We start from the raw sequence: 21,672 nt of genomic DNA on the forward strand, positions 1-21,672 counted from the left end.
TGTTTTTCTTGCGGCAAGATACAACGCTACCAACATCCTTCAAGTTGTGTGGTGACCTACCACCATGTAGAAAGAGTCATAGCATAAACGGTAAGATTTCCTGGCAAGTCTAAAAAAAAGAATCAATTTTTCATGTCTATAGTGGATATCATGGATTTCATGTCTATAGTGGATCTTTCTGCAAATTGAAAAGGTGGAAGAAATATTAAAATTTATTTTCTTAACCGGGATACGACCAGTCATTGTTGCAAGGACATCGGTGACTCGCTTTCTTCTGATAGGCCCTGTAGGCAAGGGACTAAATATAGTGAATGCAAAAAAAATAATCGCCTGCTTTTCATCTGTGCCTTCATTTGCTGGATTTCTGCTAATTCTTTTGGAAACGTAAGTCATTAACGAGGCAACGAGGTAGTGCGTCTTGGTCCAAGTGCTAACAAGTTATTTTTCAATGTGATGTTCCATCACTCGTCCGCCCCGTTTTACAATATGCTGTAGTTATATGGGACCCGTTCACTAAAGGCGATATCGGAAAACTAAAAAGCTTACAGAAAAAAGGAGTTCGATTCATTTACAATATATATGGGCGTAGTTCTATTATTAATACTCGCCGTGGTTTCTCAGTGGCTATGGTGTTGGGCTGCTGAGCACGAGGTCGCGGGATCGAATCCCGGCCAGGGCGGCCGCATTTCGATGGGGGCGAAATGCGAAAATACCCGTGTACTTAGATTTAGGTGCACGTGAAAGAACCCCAGGTGGTCGAAATTTCCGGAGCCCTCCACTATAGCGTGCCTCATAATCAGAAAGTGGTTTTGGCACGTAAAACCCCATAATTTAATTTTTTCTATTAATAACCTTTTATCTCGGAGGGGCTTATCTTTTATAGGTGATAGAAATCGTCTATGTCGCTTAATATTCTTTTTACAATTCATAAATGGTCACTACAACAACGACACGTCTCACATTATCACCTATGCAACAGGTTACACTACTAGACAGCGACACTCATAGCTGTAACTCCATATACAACATGTGTTAACTGCTTCAAGTAATCCTTTTTTCCTAGAACTATAGTAGATTGGGATAAGCTGGCCGATAAAACTGTGACACAGGACTCATTATCACTTTTGGAAACATATATTTAATAAAAAACATTTTTTGCACTTACTGGGATTGTTACTGATAGTACTGTTTGATGGTATAATTGAAAAACTCGCTGAAATAACGTTGAAGCGCTTGTTTTCGCGCCTGTTTTTTTGCGCTTGTGTGAAGCACTTGTGTGAAGAATATTTTTGTTTAGTGCAGTACCCCATTTTTGTATTCATTTTGTTTTGTAAACCTACTCGTGTACCACGCTGATAAGATCTTGTTTAAGATTGCAGTATTTATAATTAAATTTATAAATTAATAATTTTACCAGGTATCCTTGTTCAATTAGGATAGAGCATATTCCATCGGCTTTCTGAAATGCCTAATCTAAGAATGCGTTTAAATAAAGAAAATATAGCATGGTGGGAACGCCGCTGCAAAGCTGAAACTTCCTCGCAACGCGCCTTGTACGCAAGATAACATTGTCAGGAGTATAAATACAGCGTTGAGGCGTATCTCTTTTCACATAGCTACGGCGTTTCATTTGCGGTGGCAGGCCTGTTTGGTAAATCTCAAGTAACATTTTTAAAAACTTCCATACGCGTTCTTATATTACTTAAGCATGTGATATATGTAGCACCGTAAAGGACGGCCTCTCAGGTTGAAGTAGTGCGCAAGTATCGTCAAACGACAGAAAGCTGAGCTAGTTGGCGAGGATTCATAATGAAAAGAAGGAGTAAGGCGTGCAGACACGGACAGAAGAGAAGAGAAGTGGGTAACACGAACGCCGTGGTAGGAGAACAAGGAAAAGGTCTCGGAATACTAGAGATGAAGCTTAGAGCGACGGAAAGCTCAGCTAGTTGGCGAGGATTCATAATGCAAAGAAGTGGTAAGGCGTGCAGACACGGACACAAGAGAAGCGGACAACACGAACGCCGCTGTAGCAGAACAAAGAAAAAGGCTCAGAGTACTAGAGATGAAGCTTAGAACGACAGAAAGCATAACTAGTTGGTAAGGATTCATAATGCAAAGAAGAGATAACGCCTGCAGACACGGACACAAGAGAAGAGAAGTGGACAACATGAATGCCGCTGTAGGAGAACAATTAAAAGGGCTCAGACTACTAGAGATGAAGCTTAGAGCGACATCTCTACGACGAACTTCGATGTCTGGCATAGCCACGTTCCGGAAGAGGTGACGCACTATATGCCATAGCGGAGCTTGGAGCTGCGCGTCCTTCTGATGAGTTGATTCCACTTAAGAAGGAGCAGACGAAACCATCCGCTGCGTGCTACCTTGCGCCGCTCTTTGACTTCCTTCTCACCAGCAGTGCGAGCTACTCGAGCAAAAGTTTCTACATGCGTTTGAACTGAGAATTCAAGCTACGAAGGAATATTTGTCTTATCCCTCAAGACTACGTTACTGCGAACAGCTGAATGATCCTCGTAAAATCATTGCACTGGGAAAATTTTCTCAATACTTGAAACACACCAAAAATGTATTTTGAGCTACAGCTCTTACGAACTCAGCTGTATTTATCGTGGATTTCATGTTGACTTCGTTGACTATGCCTCTGCCATATGAGGGCTCGCCATTGCTTAAACTCATCAGCTCAATAAGAAGGTCGTTGATTTACGAGCTTATTTCAACTAGCCCCTGAATAAATCCAAATAATTTCGAGAACTCCGAAGTATTTGTAATTTTTTACGAGCATTAAACGTTTCGTGTTTTGCGGCATCCTGAAACCTCGCATGTTTCTGGAAGCGACCGCACCACCGTCATTTCCATGCCGGGTTCTGGCTATTGAATCGTCGCTGCTTGCTTTGCTTCAGAAGGTGGTGAAGGCTATTGGGTGGGTAGTAGTCGAGCTTCAGCTTCCCATGCCTCCGACAATGTCGCTGTTCGTCGTCACACGGCATAGCCGCTATGTTGGCGATAGACAGCCTCTTAGGAACCGCGGATTTACTTTGCAATGATGGGTTTCACAGGTTTACCTGTGGCTTCTAGCCGAGATTTCTGGTTTCCATACCCACAAGTATGCAATTCCGAGTGTGTTCATCATGCAGCGGACAGCAGTTTCAGGTTTCCGCTGACATCTGCAGCGCAGTAGTGGACATCTCTCCTGGTGTTCTATGCTCTTGCCATCGTGAAGATAACATTAATGTGTATATGAATCGTGCCTTCATTATTTTTCAGGTCTCGATGACGGTCCTTAACAAAAAATTAGCAAGTAAGCACATGCCCCGCCTGTGTGCCCATGGCGTAGGGAAAATATATCTTGCTGTTATGTCCAAGTGTACTTGCTTTGCTGCTTTTGCCTGATCTGGTAGCGCTATCATTTCGTTTACCGTCTCGTCCAGTCGTTCTGATTTCCCATATGCGATGCATCAACCAGTTTTACGGCCGGTGAGTTCAAATAGTGCGATTATGTCGCTGCTTATGCGCACTGCCAACCCAGGCTCCGCCAGCGTCTGTCGCCTTGGCGTTGGCCATTAAATTTAGGGCTCTTCACTTTCTGGGAGTTTTAAGAGTCCACATACCACTTATTATCCCTATGTTTCTTTCACCAACTTTCCGGTAAAGTCGAAGACGAGCTATACTAACAACGCCATTCATTTGTGACTGTTTTTTTTTTATGTAACAAACAGCAACATCAAACCAAGCGGAGCACCCCTCCTTTTTGCGGGCCACCATGTACGTTGTCTGGCGGGCAAGTTTTGTCGGGCTTGCGCTGCTCTGTGCCGGATCTGACCAGAGGTTTAGACGCTAAGAAGAGGAACGGAAATTTGTGAACAAGAAGAAACAAGCAGCTGACCTGCTAGATAGCCATGGTGGACAACTGCAGTTCAAGTTTGGTGTGTAGATGTAGTACTCGTTAAACGACGATTTCTAATGTGTCGTCATAGTACATGGCCCGTTGAATTCGTATTGCTTAATTAGGCTCGGTGTGAATCGTGGGAAAGTGGCACGAAAATTTCATTGAGCTTCTAATTTCAGTGGTGGTACTACGATGGAGCGCCGAAAGGGCTATTTTAAAGATTCTGTGAATTTGGTCTTCTCTAGGACTGGCTCTGGCATTTCACAGTTGACTTTCTTTAAAAATTCCCAAGTGGGTTTTTGACAGAGCTCAAAAACAGCTATTTTGACCATTCTGTGACTGTGATCAACTATAAGGCTTTCTCTGGCAGTCCGCAATTAACTTTATATAAGTATGCCTGCGTACTTTTGCCATGAACGTAATCGTGATATGCGGGACGCTGAAAATTGTGTACTGTCTGCTCTGCACTGCTGCATGGAAGAGTGGGATGTTTGCGCCAAGAGCTATTATGGCGCTTAGCGCAAATATATGTACACGTGCGCACTGTTAACTCCAGCCGATGGCTTGAAGGAAGGTAATAGCCGTGCGCAGTCGGTGTCAGCAAAAAAATAAAAATAGAAAAGAAAGTAAAACATTCACCTTTTAATGGCACACATGCTTTCAATCAGGGACGGATACTTGTACTGTCATCGCGACAACAACTAGCCCACAAAAGAAAACACAAACTTTTGGCGCAGAATTACTGTTTGGAATTGTTCCGAATTTTTCAGAACCTCTTGCTTCTTTTGTTATCGCAAAAATGTTAACAGTGCTTAAAAAAATATCAAAAGGCTTCTTCGTGTGTACAGCAGACATATTTTGAAAGCTCTTTAGCGTTTTTTATGCCACTAGGTAGAGATATTCAGTGTGGCGAAGTATTTCATTCTGCAATTTTAAATCTTCTTTAATGCAGAAGTCATGAAACATGCTGAAGTATCGGATACTGAAAAAATTACTCATGTAGAGAACTACAGACAACCTCCTATCTTCGTTGTCGCAGCTCTCTCGGAGGCAGTATGTATCATGCTGTTACACTGAAAATATGAGTGCGCGCTGTCGTCTTAAAAAAGGAGATATCATGAAATGGCATGCATGCCCTTCGTTCCTTAAGGCTTGAGCTCTTCATGAAACTTCAAAGCCCAATGAAGGTGACGGTTTCCATCATAAATGATTTTCTCATCGGGCACGAGGACCTGCAATGGTGTCACCTAGTATCTCCGCCTCAGTCACGTGTTAATTTTGTGACGCAATGGGACCCTTTGTGGTGCCTGATGTCTCACTTTCCCCTCATATAACGGAGCGATGCGACAATGAGTGGAACAATAACAGAGCGTTGAAGGAACATTAACAGAGTGAGACATACAATGAATGTTCCTCTCATATTCAGGCGCTGTTCCGCTGCCTTCTTTTCTTAGTGTAACAGTTTTAAACGGCTTTAGTTTCAATATCTACGTTTTCTTGATGCTCATTGTAACTACTGTACACTACTGTTTCGTGCGCGCTCTGTGCTTTTTTTCCCTTTGAAGTATTGTTTGTTTTGGGTGTCACTGTGTATAACGTTACCTTGAAAAAAAGTTTTAATGTGTGTCTCCCCCCCCCCCCTCCTATAATCCTCGAGCTAATATGGGACTGTGTAATAAATAAATAAAAGGTTGTTCCGGTGACTGAATCCTGCGGGTTCTATTTCAAGAAGACACAAATGTGCGTGCGATGGGACAAACTTAGTCAGGGGGTTATGCAGGCTAATGCCCCTTAATGTCAGACGCCATGCCCCAGTCTTTCTTACAGCATTACTTCTGATTGTTTCAATGTGATCAAACTACTAATATTATGTGGGGACATAGAAGAAAACCCAGGAACTGATGACCTGAATTTACCATCGGAGTTAGCAGTTGTTGCTAAAACTATTGTTACACATGTTAAGTCGCGTCATGATGAACTAAGGATAATGCTTGACGATGTCAAAAAAAGTCAGATCGCCCTAGAACAAACTGTGACTTTAACGCTAGACTTGCCATCGTAGAGGAACGCGTAAAGAATTTAGATGAGTGCCAAACTAATGGCCTGCAACAAGTAATTGTGGACACAGTTCGCGAAGAAAGTGCCGAACTTCGGAGCAGGCTAGATGATTTCGAATACCGCGCACGTAGGGAGAACCTAATTTTTTACGGTCTTGCTGACTCGTCAAGTGAATCCAGGGCTCAATCGGACGAAAAAGTTGATATTCTTGTATGCAGCAGCTTAGGTATGCAGTTATCATCTGACAGAATATCTCGAGCCCATAGATTAGGAGCATATGTAGCTGCTAAATGTCGATCAATAATCGCAAAATTTACAAGCTTTAAAACAAAAGATGCTATATTTCCTAATAAGGGCAAACTTAAAGGATCAGGTGCAAGCGTTTCTACAGACTTCTGCAAGGCAACCCGAAAGAAACCGAGTATGGCAAGGCAAGCGGACAGCCCTTTTCCTTGCGACACAATAGGATGTTCATCAACAAAAAAATGCTTCATGTATTCCTCGCAAAAAAAAAAAAAAAATACTGTGTACGAAATTCCCCAGATTGCAGATCGTTCTCCGCTTTCGTCAATTGCTTCTACGTCACGGCAGGATAATCCGCTAAAGAGATAGCGCAAGCTTTCGAAGAGGGGCGTGTCAACCGTGAGCAACATATTGCTACGGAACAGTATTTGCGATGACGAAGAGGCGAGCAGTGTGAAGACGACGACGACGATTTGAGGCTAGCGCGGGCTGTTGCCTCTTGGCCAAGTGCGGCGTATTTCCTTGTAAATATACTTCTATATAGCTTTTCGTATGCGTCTTTCTACGTAACATATCTGGTGGAGGTGGACGTTCCCTGTACCTCGTCACGGAGCTTCGCAGTGGACGCTACGTCGAGCCTTCCTTCATGGCTTCCGGCGACGACAACAAGACTCAGCCGCCTCCGACACCTGCTGCCACTTCGACGACCTACAACGCTCTCCCCGCTCCCCGTGATCCTGGCGTATTCTCGGGCAAAGATGGGGAAGGCGTCGAGGATTGGATCAGCCTGTACGAACACGTCAGCCGCAATAACCGGTGGGACCCTACTATCATGCTCGCCAACGTAGTCTTTTACCTCGGTGGCACACCTCGAGTTTGGTTTCGGACGCACGAAGATGAGCTCGCCAGTTCGGATTCGCTTAAGCAAAAGCTCCGGGACTTGTTCGGCAACCCCTACGGTCACCAGCTTGCTGCGCAGAAGGCGTTATCCGGCCCTGCGCAGATGTCAACAGAGCCCTACGTCACGTACATTCAGGATGTCTGGGCTCTGTGCCACAAAGTTGACGCACACATGACTGAGGCAGACAAGGTTTCCCACATCCTCAAAGGCAATGCCGATGATGCCTTCAACTTGCTCGTTTTCAACAACGTGGCGACGGTGGATGCAGTTATAAAAGAGAGCCACCGCGTGGAACTCGCTAAAAACCGACGTATCGACCAGCAGTTTGCCCGTCTGCCCAACAGCCCAGCGACATCTTCCTGTGCCGACGCCTCTCGTCCCAACAACACCGGCGATGTTACCAGGATCAGCTGGCGTGAGATCGAGGCCGCCTATCCGGCTGCCTTCGACTTCAGCTCCTCCAACGCACCTGCAGTCACGGTTTCCCTGATCCAGGCAGTTGTCCGCCAGGAGTTCGCAAACGTGGGTCTTCACACCATCTGCTCGGCCCATCGCCCTGACACCCACCCGGCTTCTTCGACAGAATATTCGTATTCTGTCACCTACAAATCTGGCCGACTACACAAGGACGCTGACTGCCTGTCTCGCTATCCGATAGACGAGCCTGACGACGCCGACAATAGTACCGCCAACGGTATTTTCTCTGTGTCTGCCTTCGCTAACATCGCCGATGAGCAGTACCCAGACCTATCGCTGCGAGTAATCATCGAGCGTCTGCGGTCTACACCTACTGACGCATCCGTTCGCCGATATGTCCTCCAGGGCGGCATTCTGTACCGAAGGAACTTCCTCCCTGACGGATCTGATCTTCTTCTTGTCATGCCAAAACATCTACGACAGACTGTGCTCTTTGAGATGCATGACGCACCCACTGCAGGACATCTTGGGGTAACCCGCACGTACGACCGCGTCCGCCGCCGCTTCTATTGGCCTGGTCTCGCTTGCTCCGTCCGGCGCAATGTTGCTGCCTGTGATCCCTGCCAGCGTCGGAAAACACCTCAGGTGCTACCTGCCGGTCATCTATAGCCGATCACCGTCCCTGTGGAACCGTTCTTTCGTGTTGTATTAGGCGTCCTCGGTCCGTTTCCCACGTCATTCTCTGGGAACAAATGGGTAGTCATCGCAACCAATTACGCCACCCGATACGCTATCACGCGGGCTCTCCCTACCAGTTGCGCCACTGACGTCGCGGACTTTCTCCTGCGTGACATTATCTTGCTTCATGGCGCTCCGCGACAGCTGCTTACTGACCGTGGTCGTAACTTCCTCTCGAAAGTTATCGCCGACATTGTGCGTTCCTGCTCCATTCGACACAAGCTGACTTCCTCATGCCATCCTCAAACCAATGGCCTGACAGAGCGGTTAAACCGTACTCTTGCCGATATGCTGTCCAAGTACGTTTCCAAGGACGACCACGACTGGGAAGGAAGCAAGGAAATCAACATTATTCAAGGTCCTGCAGGTCACGAGTGCTTTGGGCTCTCCTGGAGTGGGCGTCTCCCACGACGGAACCGGGAGGTTGAGTTTCCTGGCGGCGTCGTGGACCTGCTGGACGGCCCAGAGTTGGGGAGCGAGTTCTTCGCTCCGGATTGCTTTTTCAGACTTGCGCTTGTCCGTTTCGGAGTTTATGTGAGCTTGCGGGCACGGCCAGAGTAAATGATATACATTAAGCGATGTATTGCAATTGGTGCAATAAGACTTGCCGTAGAGCTCAGGCATGTAATGGTGTGGCCTGTGTGTAGTGGGGTATGTGTCTGTTTGTAGAATTCTTAGTGTAACCGCTTGAGCTCGAGTGAGCGTGCGGTGTGGCGTGCTCTACTCTCTACGTTGTAGGCAGCAGTGGTTAGTGATTTCATTGTATTTAGTGGGGGCGTCCTTGTTCTCCGAGTGGTTGGGTGAAGCCGCGCGATCTGTAAGCGCGCGCGCAGCCTCGTGTGCAGCCTCGTTAAGGTTGGGGACGTCGCCGATCTTTGGTCCTAAGTGTGCCGGGAAACAGTATACGGCGTGGTTCTTAATCTCTTTCTTTGTAACACTTCTGAAAGCCTGTGCGCAGACCGTGCCCTTTTAAAAAGCTCTGATAGCGCCAATGGAGTCGCTGTAGATATGGGAAAGATTGCCGTCGGTGAGCGCAACAGCGATCGCAACCTGTTCGGCCTGTTCAGGCTTCCTTGAAATTACCGTGGCTGCATATCTTGTGGATCCGCAGCCGTCCACAACCGCCACTACGGAAGCTTTGTTTCCCGCGTATGCCGCCGCGTTCACAAAAGCTGAGCGTTCGCTGTTCGCCAAGGCTTAATGCCCAAATCGGGAAGGTCACCAAGCAAGACCACGACTGGGAAATGGCCCTTCCTTACATCACATTTGCGTATAATTCTTGCCGGCACGACACCGCCGGATTTTCTCCATTTTATCTACTCTACGGTCGTGAACCGACCTTGCCCCTTGGCACAGCACTTCATCCTGCTGCGATCTCAACAAGCGAGTAGGCGCGCGACGCCATCGCCCTCGCCGACCATGCACGCCAGCTTGCCCATGCTCGACTGATGGCCTCACAAACCACTCAGCAGTGTCAGTACAACGCCCGCCATCGTGACGTACTGTTTTCGCCTGGTGCGCTCGTGCTCCTGTGGTCCCCCTCTCGTCACGTCGGACTTTCAGAGAAGCTCCTTTCGCGATACACAGGGCCCTACCGCGTGCTGCGCCAGGTGACGCCTGTGACTTACGAAATTGCTCCTGTGGGTTCAACCTCGTCCTCTCCTCTGGCATCTAGTGATGTCGTGCATGTCAGTAGGCTCAAGGCCTACTACACTGCTTCCGAGTCCGATCTATAGTCGCTCCGGGACGGCGCTTTTGTAGCCGGGGGTAGTGCTACGGAACGGTATTTGCGATGACGAAGAGGCGATCAGTGTGAAGACGACGACGACGATTTGAGGCTAGCGCAGGCTGTTGCCTCTTGGCCAAGTGCGGCGTATTTCCTTGTAAACATACTTGCATATAGCTTTTCGTCTGTGTCTTCCTAGGCAACAATATCTTTTGTCTTTACAAATGTTAGAAGTGTCATTCACAAACGAGATAATTTGTCTTCTATCACTGATGATTGTGCCGCAGTGTGGTTGTACTGACGGAAACTTGGCTTTCAAGTAAAATCGCTGACAATTAAATTTTACACTCTCACAATGATTGTAAATTCTTTAGATCTAATCGAAGCGGAATGCCAGGCGGTGGTGTGCTTATTGCAGTATCAACGCGTCATTTCTGTCAAGTTATTCCAGTCATGTCTCCACTAGAAAGTGTGTGCGCATGCGTTCGTTTCAGACGTCACGAAGTAGTTCTTCCTGCCTTCTGGGCGTGGCTTTTAGACGGGTGCGACCATTACACGAGTATTTACGGCATGTGACCTACAAAGGGAAATATGTGACCTACAAGGGGAAGCAAAATAGCCGCACGCCACACCACGCGCCTGCCGGGCGCGTGTGGTCGGGCGAAAAATTGCAGATTTCGCAGACTGGTGCGCATATTTCGGTTTTTAGTGCATGTGCAGACCCAGTGTATACCGATATTTTTGCACAAGTGCGCGAAATGTGCAGTTTTCCGCACGATAGCACACGTGAGCCAGGGTGGCTTGAGTGCAAATCGGCCTCTATTTAACCGACCCTAAGGCCAGGATAACACTGGGTAACTGCTGCGCAGCCTGCATAGTACTCCGCTATTAACACACCGGTCAGTTGGTGTAGCGCAAGCAAATTTTCTCCATGTGTGCTGACGTCCCCGTAGGCTTTCTTAGTCCAGTAGAAACTTTAAACTTTAGTTTTATCAGTTTACTACCATATTTCTTTAAACGTTTTAGTAGCGCTCTGTCAACGATTCGGATTGCAACTGTGATTTAAAACATAGAGCTTGATTTCTGAGTATGTTATATAGCGACATTGGTATGTGTGAGAAAAGATTTATCGAAAGCACTGAATTAGACACTTCGCATTCTTAATATTTTTTGGCACACAGTACGAACTTTTGACGTACTGAAGATGCATGTCCTTCAGAAAAAATTTCGTTGATATACAGTAAAACATTCTTTACACTAAAGTAGGAAAGCTTTTGACGGAGTATTCAAGATGTTATTTAGACAAAAGTTATAAGAAGGTATGCTAACGTTGTATTTAAGATATTCTTTATACAAAAGTAAGTAGGAAGTCTTTTAACGGGGTATGAACAAATGTTCTGTATACAAAAGCAAGGAGTAAGTCTTTAAACGGTGTATCACAAATGTTCTTTCACAAAAGTAAGAAGGAAGTTTTTTAACGGTGTATGAAGAAATGTTACTAGTACGTAAATGTAATTAGACTGACAGTAAAGTAATAGAAAGTTGGTAGGAGTTGTAAATAATGTTAATGGGCATTTTTGTAAGGACTAATAGGCATTGTTTGATTTTTATTCGTTCCCGCTAAAACTAAACAAAAAGTTTTACGTATAAATGAACATATACGTTGCTACTTGTGTTTCTTACGTTACGTAGCAACAATGTAATGGCACGCAAGGCGTGCTACATGCACACGACACGTCAGCGAAGTGAGCGAGGGCTGCGCACCTGTCTCGCGCTCCCTGTGCACTTCGACACGGCACCAGTGGACAACGAGAAGGTGAGGCATTTCGTGTGGCTGTCTGCGAGGCATTTCAAGCAATCCAGACCGCACGTGCCGAACTTGTGACGCAGTTGGCGAAAAGCAGGTCGGCCGTCCTGGCGCAGTGAATTTGAGTTAATCACTCGTACTGGGAGATGTTTACGACGCTTTCTATGTGCCCTAACATTATTGTAACTTATTACGGTAGTCGTTTGGGCGCGCTCGCCGCACACGGCTTTGTGACGCAGTTGGCGAATTGCAGCTCAGCCGTGTGGCGCAGTCAGTTCGCGTGTACTGAATCTTACTGGGACAAGCACGTGACCCTTTCTGTGGCCCCTGGCCAACATTATTGTAATTAATTTCGTTTCTTCTTGGGATACTTTTCAGGCGCGATCGCCGCGCCTGGCGTTGTGACGAAGTTAGCAAAAACCAGCTCGGCCATGGTGACAAAGTTATTCTACTTATTCCAGACACTTCAGTAACTCAAGTTGTAACTAAACTTAGGCTCTGATGTGCTATCTATAATGAAACCCATGATTTTTGTAATGCACTATCTTTTCTGTTTCTTTCTGATTTATTTGAATGTCCTCCCAGGTCGTCTCAGGATGTGAACCGGAAATGTTGCGCAAAAAGAGCGTCCCTCGATGCTCGTGCCACTAAAAAAAAAATGCCACACCTACGAGCGCAGCTGGTAACGCGTGCCAGCTAGCATTCAAAACGCACGCTCCCAAAACCGAAATCGGAAGTTTGGTTCAGGTATTTATGCCGGCGTCTTAGTGCGCTACAATCAGCTCGGCCGCTGGATTCTATCGTAGTGTTGTTGAATTCCTTCCTCTGGCACCGCGGACTGACCTCAGCAGTTGGCACCGTTGCCGTGATGTTCCGTATAAAGTCCGAACACGATCACATCGTCACTCTGTTGTGCGAATGGTAGGGTCAGCCGGCGATCGCGGCTCTATCTCGCGCGTGCGAGGGTGGAAGGCCGCGCGTGAGGCGCGGGGAGGGGGGCGAGGGAGGGGGCGTTCTACTCCGGCGGCTACTGCTTACGGCGTGGTCGCGCGGGCGCCGTATCTTGCAAGAGATCTGTGACGTGGACGAAATGCGCGCCCGCGCGTTCCTCATCTTCAAAGCGATCTGCGATATGGACCAAGTACGCGGAGTGCCAGTAGCTTACTGTGTGCTGTGCTCTCGACGCTTAGTTCGCGTTGCAGCGATAGACAGCACGCATGTTAATTCTCTTGCGGCTGCTACCGGGCTTCTTCACTCTAGCGTTTTGACAGCTAGTTTCCGTGGTCATCGAGCGAGATGTGTTCATGTTTAAGTGTGCGCGCGTGACACCGTACTTGTTAATTGAGTTACTAAGTGAATGTTTGCAAGTTTATACGGCCGATAAAGCTAGTATTCTTACTTCGTATAGCTGTCGACTAATTTGCTATCGCAATCGACGCTTCGCCTTTCGAGCGAAACTGCGACTTTTTGACGTCGTCGATAATTACACATAAAACTGATTTTTAAAGTTTTATTTACGTTTTACAAAACACATTAGTCGCACTAACTACGATTTCCCTTTGTGCCAGAATCTAAAAGCCAGGTGGGGAAATATTTCTGGGCGTGTTCGTGTTCCTATTGCACATAGTGGGGCTCATAGGACCTCATGTTAAACAGCTTTGCTTGCTGAAACGAACACAGCCTATGCAGACCCGGCCAGCATGTGCCATCGCTTTCCCACATGTATAGTAGCCATGGTAGTACCTGCCGGTGCGGGGTTTCTGCAGCAAAGCAGCACGTCTCTCCCATCGCGCAAACATGCCCCGCGTGTTGTCAGAACGGCGGACGAGGAGCTTCAGCAAAACGCTAATCACAATGAAGGAAGGCGGGCTCCCATACGCGCAAAGGCCACTCCGTTAGTTCAGGCGAAGAAACTGTGCGGCTGCCACTCAACGCCAGAGTCGCCCAGACGAGGCGCTGCGGGAGCAGGAGGGACAGCATCGACAAAACCTTGTAGTTCGATAGCGCCAAGAGGGCGCACGCATCGTGCCTGCAGTACGGGAATCCGACGTCAACGCGGCAGCGCCGACAAGACCCTGAGTTCTAACCGATGCTGCTCGCGGTCATCGAGTTGTCTCTGTTCATGTGCGCCTGCGCACGTGACACCACAGGTGTTTACTTGGTCAGCTTATGTTTGCTGTTATTCGTACGGGCACTAAAGCTGCGAGCCTTAGTTCACGTAACGTTCTAACATTAGCTATCACATTCATTGCTTGGCCGTTATGGCGAAACTGTGATATTATTGTATACATCAGGTTAGATGTGCTTATTATAGCGATAACAGTTGTATGCATGCTCCAGACTCATTTTTGTTGTAGCCTGTCGACGTGATGTTTCATAAAGGACCCAAGGGTGATAACACCGTCGCCGAGCGCCGTATCCTGTATGTGCGAGTCAAAACACACGAGGGAGGAAGGCGGTGAGCAGACGCGCCATACTGAGTCACGCGAAAGGCTGCGCGTGGATGGAAGGGACGGAGGCCGTGTCGGTCTTCGGTAGCAACTGCGTATTTCGGGACCGGGCGCAAGCGGAACTGACGATCGAGACTCAATCTCGAAACGGAGGAAAGGGAGAAGCAGGGCGGGAGGGAAGAGGCGGCTGCTTCTATTCCGCCAACAATTGCGTAGTTTGCCTGGGAACGATCTGCAGACGGCTCATACCTTTGTGCGTGCTGTTTTTTCGCCGATGTTTGCGTTGACGTGATAGACAGCACGAGGGTCACTTCGCTCGCTGCTGCTGCGCTGCTTGCTCACGCCAGCGTTTTGACAGCCAGTGTCCGCGCTCACCGAGTGTGATGTGTTCATGTTTGCCTGTGGGCGCTGACAAGTTAAGCCAGAAAGCCAATCTTTCCAAGTTTATACGACTGATAAAACTACCACCCTTACTTCATATACCTGTCTACTAATTTGCTATCGCATTCGAAGCTTCGCCTTTAGGGCGAACCTGCGACTTTTTGATAAGTCAATAAAGCCCCCTCAGAACTGGTATACAGAGGTTTTAGGCTGCTTAATGGTCACCACCTGACTCGCTGCATTTCTGGCGAAATAATAACATCGCGAGGGAAAGTTGAAAGAAGCTCCTCTAATTTTACCAGATTTTACCTCTTTTGATGAGATGGCAACGCATTGCAATGGAGGGAAATGCTTTCATATCCACTTTACAGAACATTGTTAATGGAACTGAAATGAAAGGACTTGTTTGCGCAAGGCCCCAGCACACACACACGCACACGCAAACACACACGCGTGCAGACACGCATGCACACACGCCCGCACACAAACACAAATAACCAAAGGCACGCACAGCGACACAAACACGCACAGACACACACGCGATTGCACACAGACACAAACACACACAGACAGACTCAAACACACCAACAGACACACGCACAGACACAAACAGACACGCAGACATCAAACACGCACAGGAACACACGGACGGACACAGACACAAACACACAGATACACACACGCAGACAGGTACACAAACTCACGCCCATGCGATCACAAGCATACATACACACAAACACACAGAGACACGCACACACAAACACGCAAACACCCGCGCACACATAAACACACACATACACGCATATACGCGCACAAACACGCGCGCACTTACACAAACACACGCGCACGTACACACGCAAGCACACACACACACAGACACGACGTACACACAAATGCACAAACATAGAAACGCACGCACAGGCAGACACATACGCACGCACAAGCACACCCACACATGTACACGCGCACACACCCACACAGGAGGGCACATGTAACCGGCAAACGGAGGCCTCAGGAGAGCACCTGAGGTTATAATAATGTAGGCGGCGCAAGTCTCCAGGGCACCCAAAAGGTAGCGGAGGGATCGAACTGGAAGCAGCCCGGCCCGTGGTTTGGGGCCGCGGAGGCCGAAGCCGCCAGGGGGTGTTCGCATAAAAAAATTGGCGGTCCGCGACAGCGGACAGCGGATCTTATACGCCCCTGGCACGCGCAGGCTTCGACGAGCCCCAACGCATGGACCAGTCCGGGTTCCAGCTTTGATGTCCCCGGGCTTGGTCCTGGAGGCACCGCCAGTAATACGAAATAATGACACGTTGTTTCAATTAATACAGAAGACGACTGAATAAATGTAATTACATTCAGCCGCCAACTTGCGACGCTAATTTTGGCACTACCGCTTCCCGCGACTTCTGCCGGCACGCCTAGGAACAAAGGCATATTACACGCACTAAGAGACTCCTCCGTAGTGCCAATGCAGAGTCGTATATTCAAGGAGCAAAAGTCCCGACATTTCCTTTCTCGCACCCGCTGCACTCGCGTATGCGCGCAAACGTCCGTCGTCTGCGCAAGTGCCACGCCCCGCTGTGTCGTACAAGCAATTGTAAATAAGCCCCTTAAACTTCGTAAAGTAGCGACACTCTCCTCCTCTACCTTCACTCCTCCTCGTTTCTCCTCTCTTTGAGGATCCCTCCTTTACCGTCGCGCCGCCTACACTGCTCGAGCGTAGCAATGGCGCCAACATGCGCTCCTCGCCACTCCGTAGACGCTTCTCGAACAAAAATGGCGCTGATGCACGGCGCGAGGGATCACGTGATGCTATTGGGCCAATAGCGACGCGGCGTCGGCCTCGGCCAGAGCTTGCGAGGGGGAGGCGGTATTCTTCAAGGCATGGCACTACTTTACGAAGTTTAAGGGGTTTTTGTAAAACGCGCCCCGCCCCTCTTCCTACCTTCTACCCGGATCCTTGCGCTTGACGGAACACGGCGCGCTTCCTCCCCGCTTCCCTCGCTTGGGTGCGCGAGACTGAGCCGCGATCTCCGTCCCACACCTCGCGCGCTTTCACTTGCACATACAGCACGCGGTGCGCGGCGACTATTTTATCGCCCTTGGACTTTACACGGAACCTGACGGCGACGGCGACGGTAGAAATGCGCCTAGACTGTCCATATAGTTGCTACCGCAATAAACAAAATAATAGTCTCTGATCTTGCTTATATTTTCCCAGGATTATCTCCTGTAATGTCTCCTGTAATCTGTTCTGTGTTATATGCAAATACATAATGCAAAATTTTTTTGTTGTGTGTACAAAAGAAAGAAATGAATTGAGATGTAGAGGCTGCGGTGTTCGGCGCCTCGCGCAGCCTGTCTTCTAGAATGTCACGCGCCGTTTGTGCCATGAACATTTAGGCTACCTAAAGTTCTACAGAGGAGAGGCAGGTGCTTTTTTTACAAGAAATAGATAGCCGTGACTAATTACGGTGACCCATTGAATATGGCGTTCTGCCGCTGGACACGGTGTCACGGATGTAACACCCTGCCGCTGTGGCCGGATTCGGATGGAAACGAACGCAAGAAACATCCTACTCCGTCGTTTCTCACAGCTGCACTGCAACATTGAAGCGATGAATATGGTCCATCAACATAACAATCAAGCATAAATATGAAAGATACCGACAACTGCCCAGAATGTGTTGTGAGACGTGTGGCTGTTCAGGATAACGTGCCGCGACCCGGCTAGCTAAGGTCTAAGGAATCATGTAGCTCGTCTCCACTCCGCACGGAAAAGGGCGCCGCGGTGGGTTCGCTGTCTCACCGGCATGGCGTAGAGACGACTCCAGCCGTGGTACAAACGAATGGGGGTTTATTTCCTCCTATGTACAAGATCCGCGTACAATACAGGAGTACGGCACTAGGGTGGAAGTCGCAGACTACGGGTGAAAGCACCCGGGATGTCTGCTCCGCCACAGCGGCTCTTCGGAGCAGGTTCGCCACACATAAAGAGGCCGCCTTGCTAGAAGGGGCGCGGGGCCAACTGGACCCGCGCGTCCGACAGCCAAGAGCACCGAAAGTCAATCTGTCCGGGCGAACGCCCCCACATACCTCGGATGCTGAAGGAGAGAGCAGCGGAAGAGAGGGCGAGAGGGGCCCGCTCTTCAAGCACTGTTCCTACGCGCGGCGCACGGTGTAACGTGAGCCGCGCGCGCAAGCAGCAGGCTCCGCGTCGTGCCGGCGGCCGCGGGGAATGTACGCTGTAATGGTTGGGGTAGAGCATGAAATAGATGGTAGCTGGCCCATGCCATCGTCCAACTTATCCACGCTGAGGATGTTGTTGAAGAGAGAGACTTCTCATCGAGAACGAGGAATGTTCAATTTATTTACAGTATCTACGTGACGACGTTACAGTTCATCAGTCTAACATGACAAAGAGAATGCACACTGAGGAGCCGCCAACGGCTCCTTAAATACACTCTGTCCTCCCTAGATCCCTAGGTGAGGGCAAACGGCAATTCACCGTCGACCAGTTCGGAGCGTCCAAAGGCATCGTAGCCGGCCCGCCTTTGGGGGAGGGTTTACACACTCACTACCGCTCAGGTTTCACTGACCACACCAAAGTGAGACTGTTTTCGCAGACACGGGTCCTGCTCCGAGCAGGCGCCTCTTTATCCCAAAGTTGACGCCGCAGACAGAGGCCGCCGCGTCTGTTCATTGACTGACGACTTCTAAGAACCGCGAGACGGCGCCACAAAACTTCTTATTCCAGGAGTTCCCCCGCTCCAATCATACCGTGAAGGCGATGGCGACTCCACAAACAATGCTTGGTCCGCCGACTTTTGTAGGCATTGCGGTGCCCTTCCGTATGGAGACGCGGTGCATTGTGGTCCTTACAAAGCGAGTCGTCGCAGCAGACATGGTGGTCGCTTCCCCGTAGATCGCCAGCCCTGCAGCTGCGGTGCGCTGGTAGAATTTTGTTGGTTCGGACCTGTGCTGGCCGTTCGTAACAACGCTATCCAAAACAAGGCTGGAACGGCGTGTCCCCAGCGATCGCGCGGGAAAATGGCCCAAGTCGTGCGTGAACAGGAGATAGGGGTCCAAAAGGGGTCCCCACAGGCGTTCGTGGAAATGAAAAGACCGTGATTTACATGTATTTAACCGAGCACGGTGTTGGCCATTAAAGTAGGAATCGTTAGCTTAAATTACAAGTGAAAACCACAAAAAACACACACGAAGAACCGTAAGTGGCGCGAACAGACTATAAGCCTTAGCACCTTAGATGCAGTATATGAGATTACTGTACGTAAGTCAGCTGGTATTAGGCACCGCATACATATTGCTTAAAATTGCAGTTCATATGTTACTGGGCGTTTGTGCTTTATTATATGCGTATAGGAAGTGGAAAATTGCACGCTAACGAGCGGCGCTCGCGTTGCTCAATGCATGGCGGCGAACATACGTGCTGTTGTACGCGCGCGTAATTCTGAGCAAACGTGCGAGCTGAAATCATTTGTGCCGGCTCACTCCCGTCTGCGAGAGGCGACATGCTTGGGAAATCCAAAGAACACGCGTCGTTACGGCAACACGCTCAACTGCGCATCACGTGTAAAAGCATCGTTTCGCTTTCGGGAACTCAACTCGGCTGGGCTAAAAAACACCCTTCACTTCTTCATCACTAAAGTTGTTGGACAGAAAACCACAAAATCACAGCTATTATTGTAGAAATAATTTGACACTTCGAAAAAGATGAATCGCAGGAATATGGGCTTGATCAACAAAATAATACATTTCCCACACACTCAGTCACACTTGTCGCCTGCCTCCTACCAGTGCCGGCGTATAATTGTTATCACGCTCACCTATCACCGTTTCAAGCACGCTTCCAGTGAACGCCTACATCCTCACTGGAGATCGAAAAGTTTTAAAACCACTGCGTTATTTGACAATCAAACCGGCAAGATTTCCATGGCGCTAATAAAATGGATACCATAAAAATTCGGTGTCAGTCTCTTTAAAGAAAGCAATCTATTTTTTTTCTAAAGTTGCGTATTATACTTGTAGCGTGTATGTTTGGGCATGATACAGATGGAATGAAGCTTTACATAATGAAAAGGTAGTAGCTAGGGGTTGCACAGGTCAGTACAACAAACGCTGTATAGTCTTGTGTAATGACGTGGAATGGCAGCACCATGTTTTGCCATAGTTGCCGCCTAAATTATTTACTAGGAAGCACCTTGCAGTGGTACAAAAAAGAAGAAATAAAATGTGTCGGGATAAGCGTAGGCAAAACTAAAGGGAAAATGTATTTAAGCAATATATACAGACAGAAGCTACAGCTGAGCCTGTTTGCTTGCTTGCTTATGAGAGTGGTTCTCACCCACTATGGCGGATTGGCCGAGAACCGGGCGATTGAAGAAAAAGATTATCCGAGTCTGAAAAGAATCCCTATTGAGAAATGTTGAATGTCTAAAGTAATCAAGTCAGATAATAAACTACAGCTGAGACGGGCGGAACACCCACCACACGAGCGCTTCTTCGATCATCGTCTTCATCGCCTTGCTGGCGTCTTCTCCTATGTGGGGAATGGCTTCTAACATATGAACCCCGCCGGTGGGAGCGCTGTCTCGGCACTTACGGCAGGACTGTTGTAGTGCTGCAGAGAGGAGACGTGCATGACATCACTCGATGGTAGGGAAGATGACGAGCTACAGTACACCGGGACGACCTTGTAGGTGACTTCAGTTAGGTGGCGGAGAACCTTGTAAGGCCTGCAGCAGCGAGACAGAAGCTTTGAAAAGAGGCCCACGTGATGGCAAGGCGTCCAAAGAGGGACGCCTTGAGGGACGATTCTGTGAAATGAACGACCTCGCAGCAGCATCGCGGGCGTACTCTATAGGAGCGTAGCTTGTGTAGCTGATGGCAGGAGAGTCTCAATACGCAACTTTCGATGGCGGCCAAAGTTAAAAAGGGGCAAAAGCCAGCAATGTCGTGGTGGGACAAGTTGTACGCGAATGTCACATTAGGCAAAGTGCTGTCCTAATCACGATGATCCGTTGAAAAGTACTTAGCATTGTGGTCAGAGCGCCATAAAGGCGCTCGCTAAGTCCAATTTGTTTGCGGATGCTAAGCAGGGCTGCCTACAATATCATTTTCTGTATGTCTCTCCAACCTTCGTCTTCATCTATAATTTTCAATCTTTACTCTCCTCTCACTTCTTTTCACTTGGATTTTCCACGCAGGAAGGATTAACCTGATGTAGTCTATCCAACCTTGTGTATATTATATTAGGTTATAGCAGCGTTTCCTTCGGGTACCCTTGTCTGGCTCGAAGGTGGGCGGCTGGCGTAGCAGCACAAATCAAATGAATTTGGTATGGTTAAAACGTTGTTTCCTGCAACTCTTGATCGTCCTCTTTCCAAGTGAGGACGCAACGAAGGAACTTTTCAACTGTTCAGGCAGCGCAGAAAAAAAACACCCCCACACGTCCACATAATACATAGTCAAGATCCCGGAAAAAGTCATAACTATTTCAGCTTTCACTAGGGCTAAATGAGCAGGTGCGACCTCCATCTTGTGGTTCCCGAAATTCAACTACACGATAAACTCTCGAAGCTCGTAGCATTTGGCAATGGGCCAATCATTGTGACCCCGCATCGATCAGTGAACACAAGTAAAGGAGTTATCTCTGATGATATTTTCTTGAGCCTGAGGGAGGAAGAGCTCCTGAAGCGTTGGAAAGAACAAAATGTGATTCAAATACAAAGGATAAAGGTCAAGCGGGACAACAAGGATATTCAAACTTAACGTCATGAAGAGCCTCACCTTTGCGTCGAGCCTTCTACCGGACACCCTAGAAACAGGATACACCAAAATTCAATTCAAACCTTACATCCCAAATCCTCGATTAAGTTTCAAGTGCCAGAGATATGGCCACGGTTCGCAACGCAGCAGAAGCCGACTGCCTGTGCCGAATGTGGTGAACACGAACACGCATGCGAGAACTCAAATGGCACGCTCCAATGCCCCAACTGTGACGTGCACACTTGGCATACTGTG

General features: G+C 48.3%; 1 protein-coding gene across 4 annotated transcripts in view; it reads left to right on the forward strand.

Moving 5' to 3' along the window:
• LOC126546068 (neuropeptide Y receptor type 6) overlaps positions 1-21,672 on the forward strand; it is a 206,243-nt gene that overhangs the window by 139,519 nt on the left and 45,052 nt on the right. The window lies entirely within an intron of this gene.

This window comes from Dermacentor andersoni, chromosome 1 (genome assembly GCF_023375885.2).
Source record: "Dermacentor andersoni chromosome 1, qqDerAnde1_hic_scaffold, whole genome shotgun sequence".
In the NCBI taxonomy this organism is placed as follows: domain Eukaryota; kingdom Metazoa; phylum Arthropoda; class Arachnida; order Ixodida; family Ixodidae; genus Dermacentor; species Dermacentor andersoni.